Source organism: Pleurodeles waltl, chromosome 4_2, assembly GCF_031143425.1.
Source record: "Pleurodeles waltl isolate 20211129_DDA chromosome 4_2, aPleWal1.hap1.20221129, whole genome shotgun sequence".
Classification (NCBI taxonomy): domain Eukaryota; kingdom Metazoa; phylum Chordata; class Amphibia; order Caudata; family Salamandridae; genus Pleurodeles; species Pleurodeles waltl.
In genome coordinates, this window is record NC_090443.1 from 96,238,059 (window position 1) to 96,258,311 (window position 20,253).

Consider the following 20,253-nt stretch of genomic DNA (forward strand, 5'->3'; position numbering starts at 1 on the left):
TTGGGCAGTTGGTCAGGGAGGCGGATAGTGAACATCGAGCCTGACCGGGCGACCCAATAAAACCAGGGAGGCTCGTGTGGAGTCTAGTAGATGCTGAAAACTGAGACCCGAGGAGTAACCTCTGATTTGTGGGTTTCCTAGAGGGCGGTAAGGGCCAGAGTCTGCAGCACCTCCAGGACGGGTGGCTTCGACAATTAGTGCCTCAAGCAAAGCCTTCCTCTTGTTTCATAATAAAGCAGGCACATCAAGTGCTGATAACAAGCCGCCGCCTCGAGCCCCCCGAAGCCAGTAATCGCGCATTTTCTGAACTTCTATAATAGAGACATAATCCTCACTGAAGCCTGTAAACTGGCGGAGTTGCTCCATAAATATTCTAAGATCCAGATTTTCCCAGACTATACCCGATAAATTCAACTTTAAAGGCCTGCATTTAACTCAGGTAAGACCAAGATGTGCAGTCTCCAGCTTCAATGCATGCTCTTCTTCCCAGTCAAGTTGAAGGTTATCTTTCAAGGGAAATCACTTTTATTCCAGACTCCCAAAGAGGTATGGAAATGGTTGGAAGAGCGCCCCAGGCTGAAGGGGAGGAGGGTTCAGGGGTCTATCCGTGTCCGGCAGGGAGCAGAGGGGTCCGACCCAAGGACAAACAGTGACTCAAGAGGAGAGACCACACTCCACTGAGAAGAGGGGCGAACCCGTGCTGGTCTAAGGACACAGAAATGCCCTACACAGTATTCTCGGAGAGGGACTAGTCGGAGGGGGAATCTGCATACGGAAAATCCAGTGAAGAACAGGAGACCAGGAGGCTGATTTAGATATTGGCAGAGGCGTTTCTCCGTCACAACGGTCATGGATATCCCATCCGCTGAAAACTAAATCCCATTGGATATATTTGGATTAAGATTTTGGTGGATGGGATTTCCATCACCATTGTGACGCAGTAACCCCTCCACCAATATCTAAATCAGGCCCAGAATCGGACTCCACACACCCTCAGCTTGCAGCCATAGCCAATCTGAACACAATCACAAGGGACAGAAACAGAGGCAGCCGTAAGGGCCGCATGACAAGGATATACAAGGGTGATGGGAGTTGACTAATTACTAGATAGTCAAAGTCGCTCCACTATGACATGGAACGTGAATGGACTAGGCAATAAAGTTAAACATAGGCTGGTAACTATATACATTAGGAAACACAATCCAGATGTTGTCTATCTCCAAGAGACCTATCTGAGGGGTTCCTAATGCAGCTTTGTTGGTAGAAGGGCTTATTCATTGGTGTTGGATTCCCCACCGGATCCTGGGAAGTTGCCATTGTGATTAGGAAAATGCCCCCCTTCATGATCGAGAAGCCCTGGATAGATCCCAGTGGCACACGTGGCTATCAAAGGGATGTGGGAAAGGAAAGATGTAACCCTGGCAAGCATGTATGCCCCCCAGAGATTACAGAGACAGACATAGACAAATTAACAACAATTTGCCAGAAACAAACTTTCCACTCCATTTAATAAGGGGGGACATTAACAACGTCGTCAGCCCAGAACTCGACCACTCAGGTGCCAGGCCGGCACCTTCAGGAGTGAATCCACTAGCAGTTTTAGGAGGACCCTGGGTTTATCAGATCTCTGGCGACATCATCATCCCGAAGGCAGGCAATACTCCTATTTCTCGGGAACATATAGGGTGTTCTCCAGGTTGGATTACATCTCTACCCCAGCAGAAGAGGTAGGAGAGATAGAAAAGGCAGAGTATCTGGCCTGTGGCCTCTCTGACCATTTGCCCCTCTGTCTTACATTTGGGACTCTGCCTTGTTGCTGGGGTACGTGTTGGAGACTAAAGGCCTGATTTAGATTTTGGGGGAGGGAAATACTCTGTCACAAATGTGATGAATATCCAATCCGCCATATTACGATCCCATTATCTCCTATGGGATCATAATACGGTGGACAGGATACCCGTCACATTTGTGACAGAGTATTCCCTCCGCCCAGACCTAGATCAGGTCTAAGTACTTGGGAGCTGAGGGATGAGTGGGTCTCTCATTGCCTGAGGATCAATACTGAGCTGTACTTAAGTGAAAATAAGGACTCAGTGGCATCAGCGGTCACACTCTGGGAGGCTTATAAAACTGTCTTGAGGGACAGAACATTATAGCCCATAAGACCAAAAGATAGAAACAAGACATAGGATCCCTGGAAAGACAATTGGAAAGGCAGCCTGCTGCGGGAATGGACCCTCTTACCCTGTGGAAGATAGTGTCCTCTGCAGAGAATATCAACCACTAGCGCACAGTGAAGCAAAAGCACAGGAATTAGCAACACAGGACATGGGAGACAAGGCTGGCCAATTATTGCAATGGTTGATGAGGAGAGAGATAAAAGCGCCCTGGATACTCAGTATACAGGGCCTTAACAATGAGATACATGATACATGCCAGGGCATAGCCAATGACTTTGCATGATATTACATGGAGTTGTACAGGGTGCATCCACTAGTGGACACTTCCCAAATAGGGGACTACCTAGTGGGGGTGACGGTCCCCTTCCTGACACTGGAGGATAGTGAGACCCTTGAGGTAAAATAGCTCTGTCAGACATAAGAACAGCAACGGGCAAACTGAAACCAGGGAAAATACCAGCCTCAAATGGAATTCTTAAGAGAACTGTTGATATCCTGAGCCCATTCTTGCTTGCAACATTTAAGAAGGCTAGAGACAGGGGTACTCTCCAACTAGACCTCTGCTGGGCCACAATCTTAGAAGCCAGAAGCCAGGGAAACATCCTAAGTACTGTGGCTCCTATTGGTCAATCTCTCTCTTGAACAGTGAGACATAGATTCTGGTAACAATACTCGCCACGCGACTGATAGCAGACACACAACCCTGATCCATAAGGACCAATCCGGCTTCATGCCCAGGAGGTCAACTAGATTCAACTGCTGCAAACTCCATAATTAGCTAGACACTGTAGGAGTTTGGGAGGACACGCATATTTTGCTGTCTTTTGATGCCAAAAAGGCATTTGCTGCTGTTCACTGGCCCTTCATGACAGAAGCCCAGAGAAAATTCAGGTTTGGACAAAAACTTTGGCATGGATAACATTATTTATAATAACCCAGTGGTCACAGTCCGGGTGAACTGGGTAATATCAGCTGAATTTCCTATCGAAAGAGGGATGCAGCAGGGCTGTCCCCCCTACTGTTTGCTCTCATGTTGGAACCCCTGGCCTGCATAGTTGGAGGACACCCAGATATCACAGGCTTCTGTATGAGGAAGGGGGAAGGGGAGAATGAAAGGATTTCATTACACATGGATGACATCTTTCTGTGTGTCACCCACCTTAGAGAGACACTGCCAGAAGTGTTCAACATTTTTGAGAGTTATGGAGCTCACTCAGACTGTACAATAAACTGCGACAAATCAAGTCTTTAACCAGCAGGGGGTGACCTGGCTTAGTTAGACCTTCCTGGCAACCTAGTTATAGCTATTGAGGGGTTCAAATACCTTGTGATATACATGACCTCAACCAAAATATCCATAGAGCCTTGGCGGAATTTCATGAGACTTGGAGCGGTGGAAGAATCTCCCGCTAATGCTACTTCGACGGGTTGCTCCTGTTTGAGATGATCATCTTACCAAAGCTATTGTATGTCCTTCAAAATGCATATATTAAGATTCCGGAGGAGATCTTCACCAGAATAGAGGGGGAAGTCCCAAAACTATTCTGGAATGGGGGACACCCACGAATAGCACTACAGCCATTACAGCATAACCAATATAATGGGGGAATAGCCCTCACAGACATACAGGCATACTATTGGACAGCTCATTTGATAGTGATTAGCAACTGGGGACACGCACCAGGAGGTCATCCCACATACTTACTTAAGAGAAACCAGGTCCAACATAAATCATATGTGCACTTTCTGTATGGAGGGAAGGTGGTAAATAAGTTATTGACGGCCACACAAATGACAATGGATGCCTGGAAAGGGGCAGGGAATTGTATGAGATAGGACACAAAACTAACATGAGAAACTCCCCTATGTGTGGGAACACACCTGACAGAAATTAGGAAACTGAAGGGCTTTTGGGCCAGGGACATGATCAGCCTTTCCAACAGGGTGATCTGATAGAAGAAGGGGACTTTATGTCATCCATCAATCTACAACAGGATTATCAGCTAGCCAACACACACCACTACACATACATACAACACAAGCATGCCTGGCAGGTGGGGAAAATAGACCCAATGGAAATCCCTGGATATGCACCACTTGAGGGGAGACTACTCTAGGGTGAATTAGTGTAAAAAGCTATCTCCTTAACATATAAAATGATTAATATTAACCTGCCTGATTAACTTAAAAGACTGTGAGAATGAAAGGAAGGAGAATCAGGAGAAATGGATGACACGGATTGGGGAGCATCACTAATGCACCCGCATTTAATCCAGATCAAGGCCAATACAATTCAAAAGCTTTTGGGAATGGAAAACGGGAATGGACTTACATATGGTGGCTGAGAAGGTAACATATAAGGCTAGAGGATGTCCAAAGAAGTTCTACAAGATTTAGGGCCCATGGAGGAAACACTATGGCATTAATGAAGGGGACAGGGAGGATGGGCCCAATCTTGCCATGGACCCAACAACACACACTGACAGACTGCCTAGCGCATAACGCCTCCGAACGCCTGACTGATCATCTCATTTCAATTGTATTGGACTGTACCACTGTAAACATTGAAAGAATGCAGACCCACTAGTTGTTGTTCTAGATGCACAGAAGGGTACCACATTATGCTTTGATGAAAAAACAAATAAATAAAAAAAACATTTACTCACCTTTGTTCTAAAACCAACCTGATATGACGAAAGAACCTTAGTATCCTTCATCCACTCATTCAGTTTATTCAAGGTCAGCCAGGTAAACCTTTTGCAGACTATCTGGCAAACTATTTGGTCTATAGTTCTTGTCATCTTTTTTGAAAATAGGGATAACTTTTGCTCCTTTCCATGTTTTGGGAATCGGCGCTCTTGAAGCTATTGAGCTGCACAGCAAGCTAACATAGCGGGCCAATATATTTAAAATAGGCATGATTTCTGCTCCTTTCCATATTTCCGGAATTGGCACTCCTGAAGCTATTGAGATGAACAACAAGTTAACATAGGGGGCCCATTTCAAAGGGTCATACCGCAAAAGATCCCCTGGGAATTTGCCAGGACCAGTTGACTTGCCTTGTTTAATGGTCCCAATGGCCATCTTGTTTTTTTCTAAAGAAAAAATTATTTGATTTTCTATATCGGATGATGAGTGGCTACTGAAGGGTTTATGGGGTGTTATAAATGTTGGCTTGTCAATCTCCAAGGCATACAAATAAAGATTTCAAAAGTGTTCAACCCAATATCTTGGCTCTAAAAACTGGACAGTCTATATATGACAATCTTTACTTCCATTTGCTATGATTTTCCAGAATGTCATGGTCTCTCCTATCTTAGTTGCCTCAGTCAGATCCGTCCAATTAGCATCATCCCACTTCCACTTCGCGATTACCTGTGCTCTGTTATGTTATGTCCTGACCTTTCGAACAATACTGTGAGATTTGGAATGTAATGCCCTTACCAATTCCTTTTTAGATAAGACACATTCATCGAAGTACCAGGTGTTTATCTGTTAGAAATTTGCTTCAAGATCAAGGTTACTATTAAAACATGGAGACGACACTGATGTTATCTTTCAAATAGTTTATTAAATATAATCTTCTTAAGCGGGCAGCTGCTCACCGACCTTGTCACAAGCTCCTCCAACTGCCTCTCTGCCCTGCAGGACCACAAGTCATTGCTACTGCTGTACGAGCCATATGCACTGCAGCTACGGTGCTAGGTATATAAGAGGAATTAATAAAGGATGGAATGCCCCACATTTCATCCTCCTCCTTTGTTACCAGTCCAAATCCATACAGAAGCTCCAATGTGATGTTAAAATCCACACCTATAATTGATGGTCCTTTGGACTGTAGGCAGTTTAGATGGCTTGCCAATAACACTAAAGTTGAAGATTCATTGTTTCTCTGTCTCGGCTGGATATAAATAACATATGTTTGTTTTAATCCCCCTAGGGATAGTTATTTTGAGTCCTAATATGTCTTATGATTCCATCCACATGTCGAGTAGCAATACTGACATTCAATGAGATTTTGCTCCAAATAACGAGTCCTCCTGATGGATATTCACAGGAGATGGAACAGCAGTTACAAAATATGTTTTGTAGCCTAGTTTGAAAGGGGGATGGACTAGCCAGATTTCCTAGAACATACAAACATGAAACTGGTCAATATATTCTAGACAATTAGGATCATTATTAACATGTTGCCTTAGGCTCTCAACATTCCATGAAAGTAAACGAAAGAGTCCATTGACAGGTTTTTCTACTTGATTAAAGGAAAGCTTGAGGCTGGTGGAAACTGCAAGTTCAATAGCAATCCCTTCATTTAGAACTTCAGCTCCCATGCTGGATTTGGCAGCAATTTGAGTGTAGGCACCTGCTATAGGTAATTGAGTGGGGCTCATAACTTAAAGCTGTATGGGTTGATGTAAACTCTCTGAGTGGGACAGTCAATCGATGCTCGCCAAGTTGACTGATATAGGATCTATGTTTTACAGAGGTGCTTGACTACTGGTGTGTTGCAGGGGAGGTGGTATTGCACCCACAAAATTAGTGTGCCCATCTCCACCCCTACACATATGTGTCACCCACAGGTGGTGCAGGTGGAGGTACCTACTTGTTCTGCAGCTTCTAGCATTGGGATGGATTTGGACTGGGTACAGGAAGGAATAAAACAGGAGGACAGACAGAGAGGACAGGGAGGAAGGAAAACAAGGTACGCAAACACAAAAAAGTACACATAGAAAAGTAAATACTCACAGGAAATGTTAGCCAGGAATAAGGAAAAAGTGTGATTGGGAAGTGGGTGACTAGATAGGGTGGATTTGGTTGGATTGGAGTGAGATGAAATTTGGAAACAACAGTGAGAAAGGTAGGGAGGGCAGGCAAAACAAAATGTCCACATGCTCGTGCACCGATTGTTGGTGTTCACAGTGATTTTTCAAGCAGAACGCACTAACAATGCAAAATCGCAGCGAGAGAAGCACAATGTATACTTTCTGCCCATTCACAGAACTCCACGGAATCTGGTTGAGTTTTTTTCTGCAGGTTCCAGCCACTCTTTTATATTACAAAAAATAAAATACATCTGGTGCATTCCTCTTAGTACATGCCCGTAAGACATGGAACTCCCTATCAATGTCTATTACATCGCTTAACTCCTTCAATTTTTTAGGCAGTCCCTGAAATCTCACTTCTTTGCAGAGCCATTTGAGGTATGCCAAAAGTCAGCAATTGCCCAGGGCCCCCACCTTTCATAGGGCCCTCAGGCAATCTGATCAGGAAGTCTCACAAATTCCAACATAATGACCATGGGCCTAAAAGTAGGCTAATTTTAGGGCGAGCGTTCAAGCGCTTTGACCTGTTGTTAGTATTGTGGGCTTTTAACCACCCCCACCTTACGGCTGTGATTTTCATTTGTTTGTGGACTTGCCTTTCAAAAATACCTTGATGTCATTGTTAAATGCTTTACGTTTGTACCGCCTTGGGGCAGTTACATGGATTATTGCATGGTTGCCAATATACTTCAGCATGGGAAACTACTTTTTTCTTTTGTCTGTGCTCCATGGCTGCCATGGCTCGCAGCGCTCACAGCGCAAACTTGATCAGCGGTATTGGACCTCTGCATACATTGTTTACACTGTTACCTAATATGATCCATTTAATTTTTAGTTTTGTTTCTTATTTGCATGATCTGTAGGTTACCGGATTACCTTTTTGGATAATGCATGGTAAATATTTATATATATGTTTTTTATTAGCGCTAGCACTTCCATGCACATCGGAAAGCATTTTTCTCTTTTGTCTGTGCTCTGTGGTTGCCATGGCACTCACAATTCTCAGAGCGCAAACTCAGCGGTATCTTGGTGCTGCTCATATTGTTGACACTGTTACCTAATAAGAGTAATTTCATTTTTGCCTTTTGCTTTTATTCGTATGATCTGTAGGTTAGTGGATTACCTTCTCGGATAATGCATGGTAAATATTTATGGATTTGTTTTTTATTAGCGCTAGTGCTTCCAGGCACATCAGATAGCATTTTCTTTCCAGGTTCTGAGGTGTGTTGAAAGCACCGTCGCCTGTCTTGCCCAGGCAAGCTTTAGGCCTGTGTCACTGTGTCCAGTGCAGGACATTAGGTCTCTGTGGAGTCAGAAGCATGGGGTAGGGTTCGTGGACAAAACAAAGGGTCACCCTGACACATAGCAGAGACATCGAGTGAGTTCATAGTCCTGATTTGACCCAGAGGTGGAAATACAAAGCCGTTCTCTCTCTAGAGAGAACATTAATCCCCAGAGTTATTTTGACAGTTTTACATTATATGCACTCTGATCTGCTTAGTACATGTTCTTTGAAGCGGGCATATTAATCCTCTGCTCTACTTTATGATGACTACAAGCTTCCAGTAGAGAAAAGTTTGTTCTCTTTCCAGAAAGAACATTGATCGCCAGAGTTATTTTAACATTTTTACATTACATGCACTTTGTGATCTGCCTAGTACACGTTCTTTGCAGCAGGCACATTAACCCTCTGCACTACCTTATCATGAGTCTAAGCTTCTACTAGACAAAAGTGTGTTCTCTCTCTAGAAAGAACATTAATTGGCAGAGTTATTTTGACATTTTTACATGATATGCACTTTGTGATTGGCCTATTACACGTTCTTTGCAGCAGGCACAATATCAAATCAAATCAAATCATAAACATTTATAAAGCGCGCTACTCACCCGTGAGGGTCTCAAGGCGCTAGGGGGATGGGGTTACTGCTGCTCGAATAACCCTCTGCGCTACCTTATAATGGCTCCGGGCTTCCACTAGACAAAAGTATGTTATCTCTCCAGAAAGAACATAAATCTCCAGAGTTATTTTGACATTTTTACATTATATGCACTTTGTGATTTGCCTAGCCACATTCTTTGCAGCAGGCACATTAACCCTCTGCAGTACCTTATGATGACTCCAAGCTTTCACTAGACAAAAGTACGCTCTCTCTCCAAAAAGAACATTAATGACCAGAGTTATTGTGGCATTTTCCCTTAGATGCGCTCTACACAGAAAAACGTCACAATTGGAAAAAAAACTGCTTTAACAGTGAGCTGAAGGAGCCAGGAGTGGCTGGACATGGAATATGTAGGCCCGATATAGCTTTAAAATTACATAGCCTCAGTATTTAGTGCTTTAACATTTATATGCAGCAGACGTGTTACAGCATAGTGCTTGAAAGCTATTTTCTGCTTTGAAGTTGTCTGTTTTTTTGGGCCTCCAGGAATAATGAGTTGTTAGAGCACAATATTACAACTTAACTGAACTAATTAATAAATACCTTTGAAATCTGTGCACTATGGCCACTTCCAACCCTGTACGTGCAGTCCTGAGCTGTAGCGGCAGTAGGTGCTGAAAATAGTCAGGTAAGGTGCTGAAATCCTGGCTTTGCCATATTTTTACTATGGTACACTACTATTCCAGAGGGCATTCCAACTGTAATATCGTAAAGTTGAAAGCCAGCCCTTGGAGTAGTATTCATAGAGTCGTCCAGCTCCCTAGTTTAAAACGTGAGTAGCTCATTTAGTTTATGTTTCTGCCTTGCATTCTATGGCTTGTAGTTTTATTTGTATAACATGATACAAGCTGGAAGCCAGTCCTTTGAGTTGAATTCGTAGAGTGGTCCAGCTCCCTAGTTCAATGCGTGATCGCTCACTTAGTTTATGTTTCTGCTTTGCATTCTGGGACTTGTAGTTTTATTTTGAAAACATGAAACAAGCTGTAAATATAAAGCATAAACCTGACTAGACGAACTACACACGTTTGAGTCTGTGAAACTTGAGCTGTGTGTGCGTGTATTTATAAATCTAACCTTGAGGAGAGCTTACATTGGGTTATGCTGTACAATGGTCAATATTTTATAACTAATATTTCAGTTCAAGACTAACTGAGGATCTTTAATATCATGTGAGATGGCTCTCCTCAAGAGGGTCAAAATCATGGGTGTTTTTTTGGACTCCCCAGACTGCAGTAAAGTGACAGTGAGCCAATGAGCATGCATTCTTGGAGTACAGTTATGTATTCACTGCCCCATGGGCAATGTTGCCTGTACCATCTGCCAAGTAAATATGTTTTGCACCTGGGAGTAGTTTATGTTTTGAGGGCCTTGTTTAAAAAAATAGTCCAGTAGACCTACTGGCCCTTTAGTTATATGCAGAGCCACTTGAATTATGTGGCAGAAAGGACCAAAATATGTGGCAGGGTAGACAAATTAATGTGGCCAAAAAAGTCCAGTTATGCATTTACAATGCTAATAATTCCAACTCAAGTAAATGCGAGACCATTGCATTCAAAATGCTTGTACTGCTTTGTGCCTCTCTACCGCCTGTTGGGGTAGAGCATTGCATTTGAGTCGGGTCGCCACAGGAGTGAGTCCTTGTAGTTTAGACTACTTTTTGCATTATCTTGGATTATGTTTACATAGTTGATGATTCTCTTTCTGCAGAGGTGATGGTCTGTGTGCTTTGTGGCATCATCATTCCTCAGGTGCTGTGGGTTCCCCCATTTTTAGGTTGAGCATTGCAGCGCACAAGCACTGGTATTCCAACCTGCTGTAATCTATTTGTGGGCTTTAACTATGCCCACCTCACACCCATCACTTTATTTTGTTCCTGAGCTTGCCTTTCAAAAACACATTGATGTCATTGGTAAATGCTTTATGCTTGTCCCGCCTTGAGGCTGGTTTGTTACGCCTTGCCGACTGACCCTGTTACATGGATAACTGCATTATAATCGATATACTTCAGCGTGAGCGAACTACTTTTTCCTTTTGTCTCACACCTTTGCACTCCATGGCAGTCATGGCGCTCACAACCCGAACTTGATCAGCAGAATTGGAGCGCTTGTCACATTGTTTTCTTTTCCCTCTCCTCTTCACGCTCCATGGCAACCATGGTTCTCTCAGTGCAAACAGCTCAAACTCAATCAGCGGTATTGGAGCAATTGTCACACTGTTTTCTTTTGTCTCTCACCTTCGCGCTCCATAGCTTTAGAAAAAACACTTATAATTGGTAAATATGTTATGTTAATAATAGAGAAATCCTCAAAGCAGCTCTCCCGACACAGCGGGAGAGCCAATACTACAATATTCACTGCACTCAGGAAACTCACCCCATAACGCTGTATGGGGCATTACTTTTACAAGACATTTTAGCATAACTCAGCCTGTGGTGGTGGTGCTAGGACAATAGGATCGCCTTCAAAACATTCACAACGATGTGCTGTTTCTGTCTACATCATCTCTGGGTTCTAACACTAGGTCAGTGGGGTTCCAAAATTGATACCCCTCCTACCATTCAGTGGGGGTCATTACAACATTGGCAGTAAAAGCCGCTTACTGCCGTGCAGAAGACCGCCAACACACCGCCGCGGCCGCGGATTTCCGCCACAGCTATTATGACCCACATTTCGGAATCCGCCAAAATTCAGACACCCACACAAGTCCGCCACACCAAAGGTCAGTGATAAACTGGCGAAAACCAACCTCCACCATCACGCTAACAGGAATACGCCCACACTATCACGACACACTAATCCACGCAGCGGTCTTTCAACCGCGGTATTCCATTGGCGGTACACACCGCCACGTTCAAAATACACGCACTCTTACTAAACACTACCACATTGGACATTTTGAAATATACATACCTGATACACATACACACACCACTCCCACACACCCATTACAATATAAAACACACACCCACATCACCCACAAACCCCCATGACCAAAAATTCCGAAAGAAGGCCAGAGAGAGACAGCACCAGCAAGAACAACAGCATCCACAGGCACACAACACCATCACCCATAGAACTTCCACGCACCTCACACAACACACCACTACATATCAGCACACTTATCACCACACACTCCACCCCACACATCACCTACACAACTCTATGGCACGGCAAAGACACCCCAGGTTCTCGGAGGAAGAGCTCAGGGTCATGGTGGAGGAAATTGTCCGGGTAGAGCCACAGCTATTCGGAGCACAGGTGCAGCACACCTCAATTGCAAGGAAGATGGAGCTATGGCGAAGAATAGTGGACAGGGTCAATGCAGTGGGACAGCACCCAAGAAATTGGGAGGACATCAGGAACAGGTGGTATGACCTACGGGGGAAGGTGCGTTCCGTGGTCTCAAGACATCACCAGGCGCTTCAGCGGACTGGCGGCGGACCCCCACCTCCTCCCCCACAACTAACAACATGGGAGGAGCAGGTCTTGGCGATTCTGCATCCTGAGGGCCTCGCAGGAGTAGGTGGAGGAATGGACTCTGGTAAGACAAATCTTAATTATTACATCCCCCACCCTACCTGCATGCCATCACATACACGGTCCAGGGGACGGAGGCCCAGGAACACAGGGGAACTGGGAGGGCTGCTGTGCGACAGGGGGCGGACAGGCCAAGGGAACCCACTCTCCACGAGGCCCTTTCCTCCATCATGGGAGCCTACCACCACTCCCAGGAGACGATGGCAACGGTACTGGCCAAGTTTCAGGAGACCCAGCGCCTGCAGGGGGAACAGTATATGGGCTTCAGGGAGGAACTCAGAACCATCAGCTCCACCCTGGGCACCATCATAGGGGTGCTGAAGGAAGTACTCAACACCAGGAGGGACACTGTGGCACTACAAGGGCCCCCTGACACTAGCATGGACGATGAACTGCCCACCACCTCCACCGGCGCTAGTGGACAGGACGCCCCACCACAGGACCACCACACCAGCACCCCACCCCCTGCAGAGGGAGAATCACCCCGCAAACGGTCCCTGAGGTCCAGGACAAAGACAGAGCCCGATGCCAAGACGCCCGCCAAGAAATGAGACTACCCTGATTGTCATCCTTTTGTCCCACTTTGTCACCCTGTCCATACTTAAACTGCCCCAGCTCCACTTCCTATGCCCATTTGGGCAATGCACCTGTGAGACTAATAGACTGGACTCTGCCATGGACATTCCTCCGCCATCACCCCTCACCATTTCACTACCCTCTCCAATATTGAGCACTTAAATAAACACACTTAAAGCACAAAAACAATCTGGAGTCTGTCTGTGATTTCGAAATAGTGTATTAGCAATTACAGTGACAAAATGCTCTTTCAATTGTAATGTCAACATACCTATGTCACACATCTCAAGTCCTTGAGGAATCTAAGCAGATGTCACACAGTGGGACCCACATCTGTGAAATCGTAAGGGAAAGTGACAACTCAGTGATCATACACTGGGTGAAAACGACATACAGTAGAGAGGTAGTAGTGTTAAAGTACATGTAGTAGGCAGGTCTGTACTCTTACCTGTGTCTCACTGGAAATATTGCTGGATCACTGAGTCCATGTTGTTCATGTCTTCTTCCTCTGCTTCCTCGTCTTCCCTGTCCACAGGCTTCACAGCTGCAACAACACCGCCATCTGGACCATCCTCCTGCAGAAAAGGCACCTGTTGTCGCAAAGCCAAGTTATGAAGCATACAGCAGGCCACAATGATCTGGCACACCTTCTTTGGTGAGTAGAATAGGGATCCACCTGTCATATGGAGGCACCAGAACCTGGCCTTCAGGAGGCCGAAGGTCCGCTCGATCACCCTCCTAGTTCGCCCATGGGCCTAATTGTAGCGTTCCTCTGCCCTTGTCCTGGGATTCCTCACTGGGGTCAGTAGCCATGACAGGTTGGGGTAACCAGAGTCACCTGCAAATGGTGAGGGACCACTGTTAGACACGCACTAACCTGGAGGGATATCCCCAGACAACCATTCCCACTGACTTGCCTCCAGGTGCTCTCCTAATAGCCACACACGGTGCCTCTGGTGTTAACCCATCACATAAGGGATGCTGCTATTCCGCAGGATGTAGGCGTAATGCACTGAGCCAGGGAACTTGGCATTCACATGGGAGATGTACTGGTCTGCCAAACATACTATCTGTACATTCATAGAATTATAACTCTTCCGGTTTCTGTACACCTGTTCACTCCTGTGGGGGGGGACCAAAGCCACATGGGTCCCATCAATGGCACCTATGATGTTGGGGATGGGTCCCAGGGCATAGAAATCCCCTTTCATTGTAGGCAAATCCTCCACCTGAGGGAAAACGATGTAGCTCCGCATGTGTTTCAGAAGGGCAGACAACACTCTGGACAATACGTTGGAAAACATAGGCTGGGACATCCCTGATGCTATGGCCACTGTTGTTTGAAAAGACCCACTTGCAAGGAAATGGAGCACTGACAGCACCTGCACTTGAGGGGGGATTCCTGTGGGATGGCGGATTGCTGACATCAGGTCTGGCTCCAACTGGGTACCCAGTTCCTGGATTGTGGCACGGTCAAGCCTGTATGTGATAATCACATGTCGCTCCTCCATTGTCGACAGGTCCACCAACGGTCGGTACACCGGAGGATGCCGCCATCTCCTCACATGTCCCAGCGGACGGTGCCTATGAAGGACAACAGCAAGCACAGAGTCAAACAACTCAGAGGTACGTACCCACAGTTTACCCAGAACACCAATCATACACAAAAGGTGGCCTGTATGTGTGTTGAGTCTAGGCCTAGGTATGTGTGACACAGTTGGAAATGAAGCCATGTGGGCCCCTGAAATGGTGGCTGCCTGACCTCTAAAGTGGGACAATGGGATGTGAGGTAACTGCGCTGGCGTTGTACACCGTGGCGGTAGGCGGTCGAAGACCGCAGCGCAATGCTGCATTGGTTAACATTGGACCCTATGGGTCCCAGGAGCCAATGAGGATGTACGCCGGCCGTGACGGTACGCACCGCCGAGGGCGTGACCGCCATTTTCTATCTGTTCAATCACTCGATACCTGATCTTCGACAGGAGAGGACCTACACTGCAAGTGCTGCTGTGACCTCGGTCTGGAAGAGACAATGGCTCGAGTGTCTGGGGAAAGGGCCCCTGCCTTCACATCGGAGGAGTTGGAGAAGCTTGTGGATGGGGTCCTCCGCCAGTACACGCTACTCTACGGTCCTCCAGACAAACAGGTAAGTACACTGGCAGCATGTTGTATGGGCTATGCCTGTGTGGAGAGGGCTGGATGTAAGAAGGAAGGGGGGAGAGTGCTGCGTGCATGAAAGACGGTGAATGCATGTGCCACATGGCAAGGGTAGGGATGGGGGCCAATCACTTTGACGGTGCAGTTGGTAATAACTTCTCTTTTTCCCCTGTACATTTCATGTAGGTCAGCGCCCACCAAAAAAAAGATATTTGGCGTGCCATTGCCAAGGAGGTCCAGACCCTGGGGGTCTACCACAGACGGAGCACCCACTGCCGGAAAAGATGGGAGGACATTCGCCGCTGGAGCAAGAAGACGGCAGAGGCTCAGCTGGGGATGGCCTCCCAATGTGGGAGGAGTGCCTGTCGCACCATGACCCCTCTGATGTTCAGGATCCTGGCGGTGGCGGAGTTGGATGGGCGCTTGAGGGCATCACAGCAGCCACAAGGGGGTGAGTACACTCTCATTCTGCTGACTTTGCGCGCAGTGGAGGTGTCTGGGTGGGGGAGGTGGGATGTGGGTTTCCCTAGGCCAGGGCAAGTTCCGTAGGCAAGGCCCCTCCGTAAGGCAGGCCATGTGGCACCCCACCCCACCTCTGTAGAGTGCCAAGTACACCTAGTCATGCCCCTGTGTCATCTATGTGTGCAGATGTCGTCCATACCCTTGTAGGCCATTTCCCAGGAATTGAACAGTGGAGCCCAAGAGCGCGGCGTAGTGCAGGGGGCTTCTGTGTCTGTCATGTCCGCCAACTGTAGCGGTAATGCATGCACTCAACATGTCTTTCTTCTGTCTCCCCCCCCCCCTTTTTGTGGTCTCCCTGTTCTTGTGTGCATTAGCATCATCAGGCGGAGGAGCAGTGGCACTGGAACACAAGGGAGCTGCATCCCACATGGCCCTGGAGGGCGACACTACGGAGTCTGAATTCACCAGTGGGACGGAGGGTGATGGAGGCTCCACGGCGGGGACAGGAGCTGACACCAGCGCCACAGACTTCTCCTCTGATGGGAGCTCCCTTGTGGGGGCGGCAACATCTGGGCCCCCCGCATCTACAGGTACAGCCGCCACCCCCCTACCGGCACCGCCCTCTCACCAGCCCCTCAGCCTTTGCCCCGTGCTCGCTCACCCAGGAGGGTGGGCATCACCTTCGCCCCAGGCACCTCAGGCCCTGCCCCAGTCACCCCTGCTGCCCTCAGTGAGGAGGCCATTGACCCCCTCAGGTCCCTCACTGTTGGGCAGTCTCCCATTTTGAATGCCATCCAGGGTGTAGAGAGGCAGTTGCAACAAACCAATGCATTCCTGGAGGGCATTCATTCTGGTCAGGCGGCCCTTCAGCGAGCTTTTCAGACTCTGGCCTCATCACTGATGGCAGCCATTGTCCCTGTCTCTAGCCTCCCCCTCCAACTTCCTCCACCCAGACCCAATCCCCTCTACCTCAGCCTATCCCAAGCACACCTACAGACCAACATGCACACACGTCAACACCCAAGGGAAGCTCAGGCAAACATAAGCACCACACATCCCACAGGCATTCACGCAAGCATCACACACATGCAGACACACCAACATCCACTGCCTCCACTGTGTCCCCCTCCTCCTCGTCTCCCTCCTCCCTCCCAGTCTCGTCTACACTCACACCTGCATGCACTACCTCTACAGCCACTACGTCCCTCTCCAGCACACCCACCACCACACCCCGCTCACATGCAGTCACCACCCCAACTACCATTCACACATCCCCGGTGTCCTCTCCCAGTGTGTCTGTGACGCCCCCTCCCAAGATACACAAACGCAGGCACACACCCACCCAACAGCCATCCACCTCACAACAGCCTCCAGCGCATGCACCTTCACCCAAAGTCACCAAACGTACACCTCCTACAACCACCACCTCTTCCTCCACTCCCAAACCCCCTCCAGCTACCCGTCCCAGTGTGTTCAAAAAACTTTTCCTGTCCAACCTTGACCTCTTTCCCACACCTCCCCCACCCCGTCCGTCTCATAGGTCCCGAACTAGCACCTCAGCCACAACATCTCCGGGTCCAGTGGTGCCTGTGGTCCCCGGAATCTGGAGTGCACCGGCCACCAGGGCAGCCAGTGTGGCACGGAGCCACAGCACAGACAGTCCCCCACCTGTGAAGCATCAGAAGTTGGCCAGTGCCCGGCGGGAGAGGGGGAAGACTCCAGCCACCAAAGCCTCTTCCAGGGGTACAGGTGGGAGTGTGGAGTCAGCTGTGACACCTTCCAAGGTGGGGAAGGGCCACAAGAAACCAGGCAAGTCTGGGAAGAGCAGCACGGCGGAGAAGACCGCCATCATCCCCGATGCCCAGGAGGCCACCGCCAGCACCAGCCCAGCTGCCCAGGAGGCCACCGCCAGCACCAGCCCACCTGGCCAGGAGGCCACCGCCAGCACCAGCCGACTTCGCCAGGAGGCCACCGCAAGCACCAGCCCACCTGGCCAGGAGGCCACCGCCAGCACTAGCCCCACTGGGCAATGAAGGACCGCCAGAAAAAGCCCCGCTGGGCCATGAAGGACCGCCAGCACTAGCCCCGCTGGGCCATGAAGGACCGCCAGCAAAAGCCCCGCTGGGCCATGAATGACCGCCAGCAGCTGAGACCCTGCAATGGAGACCGCCATCTCAAGCACCGCTGAACAGGACATCACCATCTCAAGCACCGCTGAACAGGGCACCGCCATCTCAAGCACCGCTGAACAGGGCACCGCCATCTCAAGCACCGCTGGCCCATGTGCGGCAAGGGCACTGATACAACTGAGTCCGTCACGGGGTGAATGATGCACTCTGGGCACCATGCCCCCACCAGAACCAGTGGAGAAAGGCATCCACTACCTCTGTCCTTAGCAGGATGAAGCACTCTGGGCACAAAGCCCCATCCAGAACCAGTGGAGAAAGGCATCCACTCCCTCTGTCCTTAGCAGGATGAAGCACTCTGGGCACAAAGCCCCCTCCAGAACCAGTGGAGAAAGGCATCCACTACCTCTGTCCTTGGCAGGATGAAGCAATCTGGGCACAAAGCCCCCTCCAGAACCAGTGGAGTATCACATCCACTATGTCAGTCTTTGGCAGGATGAAGCACTCTGGGAACAAAGCCCCCTCCAGAACCAGTGGAGTATCACATCCACTACCTCAGTCCTTGGCAGGATGAAGCACTCTGGGCACAAAGCCTCCTCCAGAACCAGTGGAGAAAGGCATCCACTACCTCTGTCCTTGGCAGGATGAAGCAATCTGGGCACAAAGCCCCCTCCAGAACCAGTGGAGAAAGGCATCCACTCCCTCTGTCCTTGGCAGGATGAAGCACTCTGGGCACAAAGCCCCCTCCAGAACCAGTGGAGTATCACATCCACTACCTCAGTCCTTGGCAGGATGAAGCACTCTGGGCACAAAGCCCCCTCCAGAACCAGTGGAGACTGTTATCCACTTGAGAGACTGTGGCTTTGCACTCCCCAGGATTGAACAGTGGGCAGCCCACCCACTGTAGAGACTTGAGAGACTGTGGCTTTGCACTCCCCAGGATTGAACAGTGGTCAAACCACCCACTGTAGAGCATTGAGAGACTGTGGCTTTGCACTCCCCAGGATTGAACAGTGGGCAACCCACCCACTGTAGAGACTTGAGAGACTGTGTCTTTGCACTCCCAAGGATTGAACAGTGGGCAGCCCACTCACTGTAGAGACTTGAAAGACTGTGGCTTTGCCCTCTCCAGGATTGAACAGTGGGCAACCCACCCACTGTAGAGACTTGAGAGACTGTGGCTTTGCACTCCCCAGGATTGAACAGTGGGCAGCCCACCCACTGTAGAGACTTGTGAGACTGTGGCTTTGCAGTCCCCAGGATATAGCAGTGGGCAAACCACCCACTGTATAGACTTGAGAGACTGTGGCTTTGCACTCCCCAGGATTGAACAGTGGGCAACCCACTGTAGGAGGCTGGACTGGCTTGTAGTGAGTACCAAGGGGTACTTGCACCTTGCACCAGGGCCAGTTATCCCTTATTAGTGTATAGGGTGTCTAGCAGCTTAGGCTGATAGATAATGGTAGCTTAGCAGAGCAGCTTAGGCTGAACTAGGAGACGTGTGAAGCTACTACAGTACCACTTAGTGTCATATGCACAATATCATAAGAAAACACAATACACAGTTATACTAAAAATAAAGGTACTTTATTTTTATGACAATATGCCAAAGTATCTTAGAGTGTACCCTCAGTGAGAGGATAGGGAATATACACAAGATATATATACACAATAGCAAAAATATGCAGTATAGTCTTAGAAAACAGTGCAAACAATGTATAGTTACAATAGGATGCAATGGGGAAACATAGGGATAGGGGCAACACAAACCATATACTCCAAAAGTGGAATGCGAACCACGAATGGACCCCAAACCTATGTGACCTTGTAGAGGGTCGCTGGGACTATTAGAAAATAGTGAGAGTTAGAAAAATAACCCTCCCCAAGACCCTGAAAAGTGAGTGCAAAGTGCACTAAAGTTCCCCTAAGGACAAAATAGTCGTGTTAGAGGAATAATGCAGGAAAGACACAAACCAGCAATGCAACAACTGTGGATTTCCAATCTAGGGTACCTGTGGAACAAGGGGACCAAGTCCAAAAGTCACAAGCAAGTAGGAGATGGGCAGATGCCCAGGAAATGCCAGCTGCGGGTGCAAAGAAGCTTCGACTGGACAGAAGAAACTGAGGTGTCTGCAGGAACGAAAAGGGCTAGAGACTTCCCCTTTGGTGGACGGATCCCTCTCGCTTTGGAGAGTTGTGCAGAAGTGTTTTCCCGCCGGAAGGACGCCAACAAGCCTTGCTACACGCAAATCGTGCGTTTGGCATTTTTGGATGCTGCTGGGGCCCAGGAGGGACCAGGAGGTCGCAAATTGGACCTGAAAAGAGAGGGAACGTCGAGCAAGACAAAGAGCCCTCATTGAAGCAGGTAGCACCCGGAGAAGTGCCAGAAACAGGCACTACGAGGATGCATGAAACGGTGCTCGCCAAAGTTGCACAAAGGAGTCCCACGTCGC